The sequence below is a fragment of the Pan troglodytes genome, chromosome 19 (assembly GCF_028858775.2).
Source record: "Pan troglodytes isolate AG18354 chromosome 19, NHGRI_mPanTro3-v2.0_pri, whole genome shotgun sequence".
Lineage (NCBI taxonomy): Eukaryota > Metazoa > Chordata > Mammalia > Primates > Hominidae > Pan > Pan troglodytes.
In genome coordinates, this window is record NC_072417.2 from 71,045,288 (window position 1) to 71,060,320 (window position 15,033).

The 15,033-nt window shown below is 49.8% G+C and overlaps 1 protein-coding gene across 4 annotated transcripts in view; it reads right to left on the reverse strand.

The window, feature by feature from the left end:
• Window positions 1-15,033, reverse strand: part of CUEDC1 (CUE domain containing 1) — a 93,920-nt gene that overhangs the window by 62,322 nt on the left and 16,565 nt on the right. The gene's annotated exons all lie outside the window — the stretch shown is intronic.

Genomic DNA, 15,033 nt, shown 5'->3' on the forward strand with positions numbered 1-15,033 from the left:
GCATTTTGTGACCCTGAACATCAACAAAACAATACTGACTGGACACCTACTATGTGCCAGGCAATGTTACATAAATATTTTCATTTGATCATCACATCAACTTTGCAAGGCGGGCATCATCATCTTTATTGTACACATGAGGAAACAGGCTCGATGGATAAGTAACAATGGAACTTACACAGGACAGAGCCAGAAATGTAACTAAAGCCTGTCCAATACTTCCTACTTCTACTTTTTTTTTTGAGATGAGGTCTTGTTATATTGCCCAGGCTGGGCTCCTGGGCTCAATCAATCCTCCTGCCTCAGCCTCCCAAGTATCTGGTTCTACAGGCACACACCACTGTGCTCCGATTCTTCCTGCATTTTTTTTTTTGAGACAGCATCTCACTCTGTTGCCAGGCTGGAGTGCAGTGGCACGATCTCAGCTCACTGCAAGCTCCGCCTCCCAGGTTCAAGCGATTTTTATGCCTCAGCCTCCCAAGTAGCTGGGACTACGGGCGGACGCCACCATGCCCAGCTAATTTTTGTATTTTTAGTAGAGACAGGGTTTCACCATGTTGGCCAGGATGGTCTTGATCTCTTGACCTCGTGATCTGCCCGCCTCGGCCTCCCAAAGTGCTGGGATTATAGGCGTGAGCCACCACGCCGGGCCTCTTCCTGCTTCTTTACATTGCTGCTCAAAACTCTTAAAAATCTCTGTGACTCATTTTACCCTTTCATTTGGGGCAGAGAAGAAAGGGAAAAGTGTGTAAATCAATAGAACTGGAAGCGGTGTCTATCCCGTGTGTTGCGTGGCTAAGCAAGGCACCCAGCCCCAGGCCCAGGGAATGAGACTCTATCGGTGCACTGATGGGCACCGAGAGCCAATCTGAGCCTGGGTCCCATCACCCCACCCCTGTATAAGCCACAGGAAGCTTCCTGAAGCTGTCAAAGGGCGCTCAAATGAGTGTCCCACTTCTATGGAGCCAAGGGCTGAAGAGGCCATGCTAGAAGCCGCTGTCCCATCAAGGCCCCAGGCCTGTACCACAGCCAGGTCCCTCCTGCTAGCAGTTTGGCAAGAAGGGTCCTTGGCAGAGGCCCCAACTCTGGATTAATATTACACCAAGAGAACCCAAACAAATGGCTCCTGACTTTCACGCTCCATAAAGTTCTGAGGCTTAAAATAAAGATGAGTTTGGAGGGGAGGGGGTGTCAACAATAGTCAGCATAGCAGAGCCACAGGATGAAACACTGTACAGCCACTTAAAAGAGTGTTTTAAAACCACACCGTTCCATTAAAAATTCTCATTACGTAGTGTTACACCAAAAAGCTAGATTCAAAGGTATGTAAATCAGTAAGATCACAACTAGTTTTTAAAACTTGTGCACATTAAAAAAAAAAAAAAAAAAGAACAGAGGGAAATATAACCAAATGTTTTCAGCCGTAGTACTGAAATTATCAGAATGATCAATTTTACTGGAAATTAAACATTTTCCAGTTTTTCTTTAACGAGCATGTAAACTACCCAGGGGGCAAGGGGAACACATTCTGACTAAAATCCGTGTGACTGAGAAGTCAGGATGAAGAGCTGCTGGGATGGAATAAACCCCTCCAGGCAGCCCCCAGCAATGAGATGGGACAGGCACAGCTGTAATCTAGAGGCCCTCGGGCTCTGCTGTGGTCACACCTCAACAAGCAAGCCAGTGGGGTACTCTTCCCAAGGGGCAGAAGTTCTCCAGGGAACATAACCAAAAGCCCATTAGCCCTTAGAGTGCTCTAAAGGAGTTTGGCAAAGACACTGCAGTGAAACACAGCCTGCTCAAGTGCTCTGCCCCAGGCAAAGAGACAGAAGACAGCTGCCGCTGCAGGGTCCAGTGTCCCTGAGAGACCCCCAGCAGACGAAGATCCCTGCCAGCGCCGCCACCCCCAAGCATGAGGATATAAAAGAGATAAGCTTCACCATCTGGGGCACAGGAGCCTCCTGGGAATGCCTGCCTGAATGAGGGAGAATGGCAGGTCCCTAAGCCATGTGCAAATGTGAAGGAGGAAGAGGGTCAAAAGAGAAGGAGCCACAGCAGCTGTCTCTAAAAGAACACTAATTACAGGGCCGTCCTCCCTTACCCAGGCCTGGTACTGCCAGCAAAGATGCTCTCGAGCTCAGCGTTCACCTGACCGCCTGTCCTCTGCCACCTGTGGTTGGCCCAGAGGTGGCAAGGGTGGTCTGGCTGGGGCTGCAGGCCTGATGGCTCCCCAAGCTGGGTGGGGAGGCCCCAAGCCCAGCTTACTGGGAAGTCCTCATCCTAGGGTCAGGGGCCCTGTGCCAGGAGACCCTGGAACATGGGGATAACTAGAGAACTTCCTTCTCTGGAAATGTTAGAGACCCACCAATACTGGAATGGAAAAAGTGACGTATTCATCCCTCAAAGTTGCGAGAGGGGCAGAGTCAAGTGCAGAGGTGAGAAATGCCAGTTCTCCAGGGGTCCCTCACCTGCCACTCATAGCAAGGAGCTCAAGTTCACCATCACCAAAGGTGCCTCTGCATGGCCTCCTGCTGCTGGCATTTTGCTGAGACACTGGAGAGGACTGAAAAAGGCCCACACCAAGCCAAAAAGGTGGGCAGGAGGAAAGAGCATTGGCCTAGCAGTCAGACTAGCCGGATCTTGTCCCCATTCAAGCCCCTTCACCCCCTGAAATAGGTGTGATTCCCATCCTAGATACTACATCAAAACATTTACAGATCGGTGAGAAATGTATGGGATGGGACTTCTAAAAACAACCAAATTCTGGCCGGGTGCAGTGGCTCACACCTGTGTAATGCCAGCAATTTGGGAGGCTGAGGTGAGTGGATCACTTGAGGCCAAGAGTTCAAGACCAGCCTGGACAACATAGCAAGACCCTGTCTCTATTTACAAATTTTAAAATAAAAAATAAATTTAAAGCTGTCAAATTCTAAACAAATGGAAAGTGTGGTTAAGATGCACGGGAAGTCATTATAAAGTGAAGGCATTTTGCTTCTCTTTCAGGACAATATGCAAATTAGAGGCAAAAATATAACCACATCGTTTTTCTTTTCAAACCACTCATGTATCCACCATAAAACAGAGTTATGGGGCTGCTTCTGGAACATAGGAAATGGGGCTCAGCGGCTGGTGCCACACCGGGCCTCTTGGACCAAAGCGGGAAAGGAATGACTCAGACAGGGAAAGGAAGAGACAAAACCAATGAAACAGGAGGAAACGTAGGGAGGTTGGAACCCAGCATCTCTGAGAAAGAGGCCCAGATGAAAGGGAGGCGCAGCTGGGGGAAACAGGCCGGCAATTGTTTGTAGGGATGGCCGGCCCTGCTGCTTTGTGTGTTAATGTAATTAAGGGCTCAGTGGGGGCCAATGTTTAGAATCCTTTAACTCCCTGCCATTCTCACAGAGCGGCTGGGACAGAGAGTGGGGCTGTTATGGAGGGTGCCAATGGGTTTCTGGGCAGCTCACTTAAAAGGGCATCCAGGGGCAGGCGGGCCTGGGCAGCAGGAGGGGAAGCCCTCATTCCAGGGTGCCTGAGAGGCACTTCCTCCTCCTCCCCACTCCCCCCGGGAGTCTCCAGAAGCCCTGCCATTGCCCTGACCCCAGTTAACACTCCTGGTAATTGCTGGGGCTGCTGCAGAAAGCCTAGGGAGAAAGAAAAAAAAAAAAAAAAGCCAGAGTTAGAGAGAGAAAAAAAAGTCTGCTTCTCCAGTGTTCATTGAGGCTTCCCTCCTGCCCACACCCTCTGGGTTGGGGCATCCAGTTTCAAGGACGCTCCCAAGGCAGGGCTCTCCATGCCTGAAGCCAAAATCAACAACAGCACATGGAAATTACTGAATAGGAGCAGCTGGGTTTAGCAGGCTTCTAGGAGCCCTGCTCCAAAGCTCCCAACCCCTCAAATTTCCAAGAGGTATGTCAGGGGATCTGCCCCCCAACCCCACTCATCCAAAGAAAGCCTCACATTAACCCACAGCCCAATAACCTGTTGCTCTGCAACAAAGACAGTGCAAGTTCTTGCTACCAACATGAGATTCCTCTGGATGGCAATGGACATTCTGTAGGCAAAACAATTCATGCAATGTAAGCTTTAAAAATATTATCCCATCTAACTTCACAACTACCCTGTAAGGTCGGTACTGTTCTTTCCTCCACTTTATAGATGGGGAAACTGAGGCTTAGAGAGTCTAAATAGCTGTACCCAAGGTTAACAAGCCCACAAGTAGCAGAGGAAGGATTCAAACCCTGGCACCCTGACTCCAAAGCCTGTGTATTTAACCCCTAGTCTATGCCACAGGGCACTCAGGTAGTCACTGGGCAGTGGAAACACGCCTTGTGAAGCTTACAGCCTGGCACAAGGTTCTTAGCGAAGGCTCTGTGAGATTTCTGTGAGGTCTATGGACCCCCTCGTCCCCAAAATCGAATGCAATTTAATGTGTTTGTGTGTGCCTATGCTTTTTGGGAGGGGTGTCAAAGTTCTCTTTAGATTATCCACGGGATCTGGGACCAGAAAAAAGCTTAAGAACCTAGGGCCGATGGGCGTGGTGGCTCACGCCTATAATCCCAGCACTTTGGGAGGCCGAGGTGGGCGGATCACGAGGTCAGGAGATCGAGACCATCCTGGCTAACACGGTGAAACCCCATCTCTACTAAAAATACAAAAAATTAGCCAGGCGTGGTGGCGGGCGCCTGTAGTCCCAGCTACTCGGGAGGCTGAGGCAGGAGAATGGCGTGAACCCAGAAGGTGGAGCTTACAGTGAGCTGAGATCGCCACTGCACTCCAGCCTGGGCGACAGAGTGAGACTCTGTCTCAAAAAAAAAAAAAAAAAAAAGAACCTAGGGCTAATAAGGTAACAACCCTCCGATGCCTTGTGAAGTACATTCTAGAACACAGATCTTCCGATTTGAGTCCTCTACGTTTTCACGCAACCTCTTTGCTATCAAGAAATAGCGAAGAGGGCAACTTGAGTTTCTCCAGAAAGGGAGAATATACTGGCATTCGAGAATTAGAGGTACCTGGCACTGAAAGTCCACCCAGCCTGCCTGGGAGACAGTATCCAGGATATAAACTCGGGGTGGGGGGCGGGAGGGAAAGGGTTAAGAGTCAGGTCCTGTGGGATTAAAGGATTTCCTACTCTGTGTTTATTACTTCTTTCCATCACTTAAAAACAAGTTCCAACATTGTCCCAATTCTGATCCTGGGTTTTACTTGGATCCACACTGAGAAAAATAATTCATTACGGCAGCCCCAAACTATCAGAAATTAGCAGGTGGGGAAAAAAGTTTCCATTCCATACTAATTTGCCACAGTTTTAAAGGCCACCGTCTGTCTAAAAACAAGGGTGTTCCTTAACTGAGGCCATTGTCCTCATTTCCAGATGCTCCAAGACAGCAAACAATGACAATGATGCTGCTGCCAACATTTGACACCCAATATTATCAAGCCCAAATTCTGTGTGCTGGGCTCTTAACGATAAGCTTTACCCAAACTTATCTCATTTAATCCTCACCCCAGCCCTATGAGGCAGGGGCATTATCATCTCCAATTTAGAGATGACAAAATTAAGCCCCAGAGAGGTTAAACAGCTGCCCAAGAACACACCGCAAGTCAGTGACAGTGCCAGGATTCAAACCTGGATCTATCTGACCCCAAAGACAGGGCTCTAGACCAGGGCCACTAAAAGTATGTCCACAGACCACCTACAAACTGTTAGTTGTGGGTCCTTACCAAATAAGTACAGAAAAAGAAAGGAAGGAAGGATTTTAAAATGCTTCTAGCAATCTGACCTTAGCACAATATCCAAGCATGTGATCTGTGGACTTCCCTCTTAGAACAGGGTATAGACCAGTCTGGATGTTCTCAGACTGGCTCAGACTGGTCATGCTCATCGGTTCCTGAACTAAGGAATAGAGCATATTGTCCTTCACCTCAGATACTTTGAGAAGCACTGTTTTAAAGCACTGCAAAGACGGGTCATACAAGACACTCAAACAAGGTTCAGCACGTCCCCAGCTGTCCCTGCAGCATCCAAAGTCTTCTAGCACAGCGCTTCTCAGTCTGTCTCTCTCTCTCTTTTTCTTTTTTGAGATGGAGTTTCGCTCTTGTTGCCCAGGCTGGAATGCAGTGGCGCGATCTTGGCTCACTGCAACCTCCACCTCCCAGGTTCAAGCAATTCTCCTGCCTCAGCCTCCCGAGTAGCTGGGATTACAGGCAGGCGCCACCACGCCCAGCAAATTTTTTTTGTATTTAGTAGAGACAGGGTTTCACCATGTTTGTCGGGCTGGTATCGAACTCCTGCCCTCAGGTGATCCACCCGCCTCAGCCTCCCAAAGTGCTGGGATTACAGGCGTGAGCCACTGCGCCCGGCCACTTCTCAGACTTTAATGTGCACACGAACCACTGGGGACCTTGTTAAAATGTAGATAGATTCAGGAAGTTCAAGGTGGGGCCCGTGATTCTCCATTTCTAACCAGGTGATGTCAGTGCTGCTGGTCTAGGGACCTGACTTTGGGTAGCAAGCACAAGCAGACCAGAGCCAACGAGGCTGATGCTGTGAACTCCACCTGGCAAACAAGTCAGACTCCAGCAAAGGCTCACCAGTTAGCACTGGCTGTGAGGAGGCCAGAAGGTAGCCCTTACAAACACCTTTCCCCAACTCAGGCTGAGTCTGGGATGCCCAGGGGCCCTTTTATCCTGAGTCAGAAACCAAAGCCCTCTCCGTCCCAGGGGTTTAACAGAAGGCAGAGAAAAGCAGCTCAGAAGCATTTGCAAACATTGCGAGGAACGCTACCCACAACCACAGCAAGAGGAGGGAGCATTTTGAGAAAACTGTGCCCACTTCTTTGGTTCTGCTCAAGCCAGACTGAAGCTGGGTCTCCGACAGTGATGGCCTGGGAGAATCACTACACACATGTGTTTGGACAGCACTTTCTACTTCTTAAAAAGAAGATATCCACATCTATCGTGAAAGCTGAGAAATCTAAGAGCTGGAAGTCTCGGAGGAAGGGATGTGCTGTGGCCAACACAGGAGGGCAGAAATGACCCCTCTGTGACCGCTCCTGTAGCCAGAAAGAGCCACAAACAGTCCAACTCCAAAGGGGAAATGGTCCCCATTTCCTGCAGGTAACCTTCTCATGACCTGCTCTACTCCCTGGAAATTCTTGACACTAAAGACCTTCTTCCTTAGTGCCAACCTCAGTCTCTCCTAGTTCCATTTCTGGCACAAGGACTGAATGACTTATTAAAGGGGCTGGCCGGGTGTGGTGGCTCCTGTCTGTAATCCCAGCACTTAAGGAAGCTGAGACAGGCAGATTACTCGAGCTCAGGAGTTCGAGACCAGTCTGGGCAACATGGCAAAACAGTGTCTCTACAAAAAATACAAAAATTAGCTGGAGGTGGTGGCACACACCTATAATCTCAGTTACTTGGGGGCTGAAGTGTGGGATCGTCTGAGCCTGGGAAGTCGAGGCTGCAGTGAGCTGTGTTCACACTCCAGCCTGGGTGACTAAGTGACATCCTGTCTCAAAAAAAAAAAAAAATGAAAGAAAGAAAAAAAAAACAAACAAAAAAAGGGGGAGAGGTACAATTCGCAGGAAAAAACCCAGATCTCCCATTCATTCCGGGCAGTCGCTCATTCATTCAAAAACACTGATGAAGCCACTGCCACATGCCGGGCACTGTCCGGAAATGGGCATAGAGGCACAGGCTGGGGCCTTCTCCTTACCCTCCTCTAAAGAAGTGGGGAATAAGCAAAAAAGGGGTCATGAGGGCATTAACTAAGTCAAAGGGCACTGCTGTTCCTGCAGTGGGGGGAAAGAGAGTTCCTGGGCAGAAGCTCTCACATATGCACGGACTCAGGGAAAGCCAGTCCGAGGGTGGGACTGGGTATTCAAGTTGATGGTGGCTGACAGATCTCCTTCTCTTTACTCACACAGGGCCAAGAAAGGCCTGAGGGTTAGGAACACACAAAGGAACACAGTCAGAGGGACTTCCTGTCCCAACCAAAGGTGGCTCAATAAGACACAATCCCGAATCCAGGGAGGATCCGGCTGAAAAGCCTCCTCTGGATTGCAGAGGACTCCCGTGAAACCACGAGCCTCTTTCTCCTTTGCAAAAACCAAATCGTATTCTCCTACCTCCAAACCCTGCCATGTGCTGCTTCCCTACACGATGCCCCCACCCTGCTCCTCTCACCCACATGTGTCCTTCCCTCTCTCAGAATTCTGCTTAAAACGTATCTCTAGGCTGGGAGTGGTAGCTCATGCCTGTAATCCCAGCACTTTGGCAGTCCAAGGCAGGCACATCGCCTGATGTTAGGAGTTCGAAACCAGCCTGGCCAACACGGTGAAATCCCGTCTCCACTAAAAACACACACACACACAAAATAGCTGGGTGTCGTGGTGCATGCCTGTAATCCCAGCTACTCGGAAGGCTGAGGCACAAGAATCTCTTGAACCCGGGAGGTGGAGGTTGCAGTGAGCCGAGATCGCACGACAGCACTCCAGCCTGGGCAACAAAGTGACACTGTCTCAAAAAAAAAAAAAAAAAAAAAAAGGCCAATGCCTGTAATCCCAGCACTTCGGGAGGCCGAGATGGGCAAATCACGAGGTCAGGAGATCGAGACCATCCTGGCTAACATGGTGAAACCCCGTCTCCACTAAAAATACAAAAAAAATTAGCCGGGCATGGCAGTGGGTGCTGTAGTCCCAGTTACTCGGGAGGCTGAGGCAGGAGAATGTTGTGAACCCAGGAGGCAGAGCTTGCAGTGAGCAGAGATCACGCCACTGCATCCAGCCTGGGTGACAGAGCAAGACTCTGTCTCAAAAAAAAAAAAAAAAAAAAAAAGTCTGTTGGAGGGCCAAGGTGGTTGGATCATTTGAGGTCAGGAGTTCCAGATCAGCCTGGCCAACATGGTGAAACCCCATCTCTACTAAACATACAAAAATTAGCTGCGCATGGTGGCAGGCTCCTGTAATCCCAGCTACTTGGGAGGCTGAGGCAGGAGAATTGCTTGAACCCAGTGAGCCGAGATTGCGCAACTGCACTCTGGCCTGGGCAACAAGAGCAAAACTCTGTCTTAAAAAAAAAAAAAAAAAAAAAGTCTGGTCCAGGCGCTAGAGCAAGGGTTCTCAACCTTAGGCACTACTGACATTTGCGCTAGAGAGTAAGGGGCTGTCCTGTATATTGGAAGATGTTTAGCAGCATCCCTGGCCTCTACCCACAAATGCCAGTAGCAACATCACCCCCAGTTGTAACACTGCCAATGTCTCCTGGGGGGCCAGATCATCCCCACTTGTGAACCACTGCACTAGATAGATGGTTCTCAACCCTGGCTGCCCAATAGAAACACCTGGGCAATGTATAAAATTTACCCCTGCCTGGGCCCCACCCAGCACTAGCAGAATCAGACAGCCTCACGGGCAGCAAGGGGGAGAACCACTGAACAGAGCTGCTCTGGACATTTTGGATCTCTTAGCCAGTCTAAGATTCTACAAGTAAACAACAATGTCTGTAACTTTATATAGCCTTGATGTTCTAACATGTTGGTCGGTTCCTCCATTAGACCAAATCTCTCCAGAAGCAGGAACCATATCTTCTTTTTCCCTGTCTCCACAAAGCTGTATGCAGTGCCTCTTATTTTATACTAATCAAAAAAGCTGGGCAAGTTCATGAGCCCCCCTCCACCCCAATTTCAGATGAAGAAGCCACTTTCATCTCCCCCAGTTCAACAGCATATGACAAGGGAGAATTTGCAAAGGGAGGAAGGGACAGAAGAGATGGGAATCCAGGAGGACCCAGCCACCTGATCTAGCCTTGGAACGAGACTGCTCTCTGCCAGCTGTGGGGAAAGCTTGCTGAGTTGCAGGGATGCAGGGCTAGGTATACTCATACTTCCTCAGCCCCACCTCTCCCGGCCAGACTGGAAGGCATGAAGCTGGGGTCTTCAGCAGTAAACTCTAGTCTACCAGATCGGATGCTGCATTCCCCAGGCCGACAGTGACTCGAGAACAAATGAACACAGGCCCAGAACAGCTCTATTTGGAGCCCGACTTATGGGCTGGGATCTTTCTCCCTACACCTCCTTCAAGACTCCCCAGGAGCATCTGGGGACCTGGCTGAGAGAGGCCAGCCCAGTGTTAACAGATGCAGTCATGTCTGCCTCCTGCTCCCCTCCTCATCCTGCTCACCACCTCTTCAGACAAGGCAAAGAGGAATGCAGTGTCAAGAAAGAATATTTAAAGCCAAGGTGGGAGGACTGCTTGAGCCCAGGAGTTTGAGACCAGCCTGGGCTGGGCAACATAGTGAGACCTCTTCTCTACAATATAAAAATAAAGGCCAGGTGCGGTGGCTCACACCTCTAATCCCAACACTTTGGGAGGCCAAGGCAGGAGGATCATGAGGTCAGGAATTCAAGACCAGCCTGGCTAGTATGGTGAAAGCCCGTCTCTACTAAAAATACAAAAATTAGCCAGGCGTGGTGACACGTGCCTATAGTCCCAGCTACTCGGGAGGCTGAGGCAGGAGAATTGCTTGAACCCAGGAGTCGGAGGTTGCAGTGAGCCAAGATCACACCACTGCACTCCAGCCTGGGAAACAGAGCAAGACTCCATCTCAAAAATAAAAATAAAAATAGCCGGATATGGTGGTGCACACCTGTAGTCTCAGCTACTTGGGAGGCTGAGGCAGGGGTATAGCTTGAGCCCACAAATTCCAGGTTATAGTGAGCCATTACTGTGACACTGTACTCCAGCCTAGGCAATATAGCAAGACCCTGTCTCTCTAAAAAAAAAAAAAAAAAAGGAAAGACAATATTTGGATATGAACCCCTATCTTTTTTAAGAAGTGGAAGTGCATTTGTTATCTACTCATTCCTTAACAGATATATAGAGAATACTTAGAGGGGCAGACATGCCATCCTTCCCGATTGTTTTTTTGAGACAGAATCTCACTCTGTTGCCCAGGCTGGCATGCAGTGGCGTGATTTCGGCTCACTGCAGCCTCTACCTCCCAGATTCAAACAATTCTCATGCCTCAGCCTCCCGAGCAGCTGGGATTACAGGCATGCCCCACCATGCCCAGCTAATTTTTGTATTTTTAATAGAGACAGGGTTTCGCCATGTTGCTCAGGCTGGTCTCGAACTCCTGAGCTCAGGTGATCCACCTGCCTCAGCCTCCCAAAGTGCTGGGATTACAGGCATGAGCCACCACACCCAGCCCGTTCCCCATTTTTATACTTGGGTTAAGCTCACAGACAAAATGATGGGGATAGAATCCAGGGACCAAGCTCCCCAAGACAGCAAAGGCTATTCAAGTGCTCGCAATCAGCTTTCTTACTAAAACTCACTGGCTAATACACAAGAATGCAAATTGCCAATGTGTTTACCTTACATTTAATGAATGGTTTAGTGTTTTCTCTGAGATTTTACTTATTTGATATTCCATGACAACAGGATGAGCAATCCTTAAAGATCTGCTTCAGGCAGCCCTGGCTGGCTTGCTGAAATCAGTGTAGAGCAGTGAAGGCTTCCATCCTGAGTGACCAGCGTGACAGTGATTTTTTTTTTAAGCTTCCCTCCCTTCCATTAGACACACACACACACACACACACACACACACACACACACACACACACACCCTGTTGCCTAGAGACTGGACACATTCCTGGTGCTTACTCTTCTTTTCATTCTCCAGAAGCAGGAGCTTTAGAAACTGGGGCCTCCAGGAAATATGCCTGGGGCCGGGGTGAAGGGGGTCCAGGAGTGACATTTCCTCATAGCCAGGCCCGCCCCATCCCCGCTGCCCTCCCTTTCCTCCCGAGGTTTGAAAAGCCCCAGCAGGCTGGAACTGAAAGGCTTCCACAGGGAACAAAACAAGGCCCCCTTTGAAAGCCTGTGTTTACCCCGGGTGCAGCCAGGGGTTGCCATGGCCACGGTCCACCTTGGCGGGCCAGGCCCGCCTGGAGCAGCCTCAGCGCCTGGCCGTCCCACCCCAATTCCTTCCTAGGGGACCCTACTGGCACCCCTCTCCTGGGCCCCCTTGACTGCTGGAAGCATGGATTTTCATCAAGTCCCCCAAGCTGAAAACATAATCCTGGAGAGACTGAAAGAGGATTAAGCCTCCCTCTGGGGCTCCTGAGAGAAAGACCAGGGGACTTGACCAGCCCTGTCCACACCCACCTCCGCTGCTGCTGTCCTGTCTCCTGGGCCAGTGACCCACCCGCTGCTAATGAGAATGACTTATTTATGTCATTCATTATCGCTATGTCCTGGAGCCAAGCAGCATCAGGGGAGGCCAGACCAGGAGCAGGGCAAAGAGGAAAGGGAGGGTCTCTCCTCTCAGCCTCAACCTGAATCTGTCAGGCCCTGTGGGCTGCGGGAAACCACAGAGGCCTTGTGACCCAAGGACAAAAGCGGCTGAGGACATGGCAGGACAGTGTGGACTCCCAGGGCCCCTGAGTGCACAAGCCTGGCCAGGGAAGCTCAGCCCTCCCTGGCTCCACATTCCTCCTTTGGCCCTTCCCCAGGAGAAGCCAGAGGGAGCAGAGGCTCTAAATAATTCAGCCCTCAAATTGCTCTGTGGTCAGAGCTTCTTCATTTATTTTTTAACTCTCCAGGCTCCACAGTTTCGCAATGGAAGCACTCTAATCCCAGCCCTCACAACCAGGTGCCTCTCAAGCCCCCAGCCCAGGATGGCAGGGAAGGAGGCACCCAACTTCTAGGATTCTGCAGACTCATCCCTAAGGTTCAACACATCTTGAGGCCTCAGGGACAGTGGCTGGGATGCAGATGGGCAGCGGGAGGAGAGGAGGCAGTGCTGGCTCCAGGGCTGTTTCCACAGAGCATGGCACTACTGCGCTGGCAGAACTGGATTAATAGAAAGACCTGAGCCGCAACCCGGGTGAGGCTCAGATCCACCTCTGTCAGCAGCTCCACTCTCCTGCGCACTGCTCCTCTAGCCTCCTATCTATCCTTTCTCAGGGCTTCTTCCTGCACCCCCAGCCCATCCCGCCCCCACACAGCCCTCCGTGTTCATTCACACTTTTTTTTTTTTTTTTTGAAACGGAGTCTCGCTGTGTCACCACGCTGGAGTACAGTGGTGTGATCTCGGCTCACTGAAACCTCCGCCTCCTGGGTTCAAGCGATTCTCCTGCCTCAGCCTCCGAAGTAGCTGGAACTACAGGCACACACTACCACGCCCAGCTAATTTTTGTATTTTTAGTAGAGACAGGGTTTCACCATGTTGGCCAGGATGGTCTCCATCTTTTGACCTCGTGATCCGCCCACCTTGGCCTCCCAAAGTGCTGGGATTACAGGTGTGAGCCACCGCACCCAGCCCTCATTCTTACTCTTAAAGGGCCTGGGCACTCTGCCGTGGTTCCCTGGAATCAGCCTGGCCTCAGCTTCTATTAATAATATTAGTTAACATTTGATTGCACATTCATTTCATGTGATCCTCACAGTAACCACACAAAGCAGGTACTATGGATATCCTCATTTCACAAATGAGGAATCTAAAACTCAGGGAGGTTTAGAAATCTGCCCAGAGGCCTGGCGCGGTGGCTCACACCTGTCATCCCAACACTTTGGGAAGCCAAGTTGGGAGGATCACTTGAGCCCAGGGGTTCAAGACCAGCCTGGGAAACATGGTGAAATCTCATCTCTACAAAAAATACAAAAATTAGTGAGGTGTGGCAGCATGCACCGGTAGTCCCAGCTACTCAGGAGGCTGAGGCAGGAGGATGCTTGAACCTGGGAGGTCTAGGTTGCAGTAAGCCGAGATTGTGCCACTGCACTCCAGCCTGGGTGACAAAGTGAGACCCTGTCTCAAAAAAAAAAAAAACAGAAAAAGAAAAAAATCTGCCTAGAGGCTGAGCACAGTGGCTCCTGCCTATAATCTCAACACTTTAGGAGATTGGTAGGATCACCAGCCTGGGCAACATAGCAAGACCCTATCTCTACAAATAATTTTTAAAATTAGTCAGGCATGGTGGTGAGTGCCTGTAGTCCCAGCTATTCAGGGAAGCTGAGGTGGGAAAACCCCTTGAGCCCAGGGGATCCAGGCTTCAGTGAGCTGTGATGGTGCTACTGCACTCCAGCTGGGACGACAGAGAGAGACCTTGTCTCAAGAAAAACTAAAAAATAAATCTAAAATTCTGCCTAGGTAGGAAATAAGCATGAGAAGCCAAAAAATAAAATAAAATAATTGTAATAAAAAATTTGTTATAATCTGCCTAAGTCACACAGAGAGTGAAGAACAAGACTCAAAGCCAGCTGCCTAATCCCAGTCTTCAGGCCTTAACTCCCATGCTATATGGACACATGCTGCACACACACAGGATCCTCAAGCCCAGAGTCACAGGCACACAGCCAGTTGAGACAGTCTGGGGACAAGGACTTTGGTCTAGGGACCAAAGTGCCATATCCGGCCTAACATCCTTTCTCCATTACACAGTTTCAAGTGTAGAAGCATCTGTATTTACGCAGGTGATAAATACACGTTTACTCTCTGGTTTATGATGTCATGGCCTAACACCCTATAAACCTAGCTTAACCCCAGCAATGCCCTATGCTGGCCCCGGCCCTGACCACTCCCTCCCATCCCTGCTCCATGGCCTTCCAACAAACAGCTCGCCTGCCTCCACCAAGACTTTTAAATTCTCCCTCACAGCGTTATAATCCTTCCCATGCCCCTTTAGGGCAGTACAATCTCCATGATTCCTAATGAGAGAGCTGGCACCACCATACCAGAGCACACGTATGCAATACCTGATAGTTCTCAGTGTTCTTACAGACATTACCCAGCCAGCTCAGCAACCCTGAACCAGCTAAACATGGACAACAGCTTTTTATTTTATTTTTTAATTTTATTTATTATTTATTTATTTATTTATTTTTAAGACAGAGTTTTGCTCTTGTTGCACAGGCTGGAGTGCAGTGGCGCTATCCCAGCTCAGCGCAACCTCTGCCTCCCGGGTTTGAGCGATTCTCCTGCCTCAGCCTCCTAAGTAGCTGGGATTACAGGCATGTGCCACCACGCCCG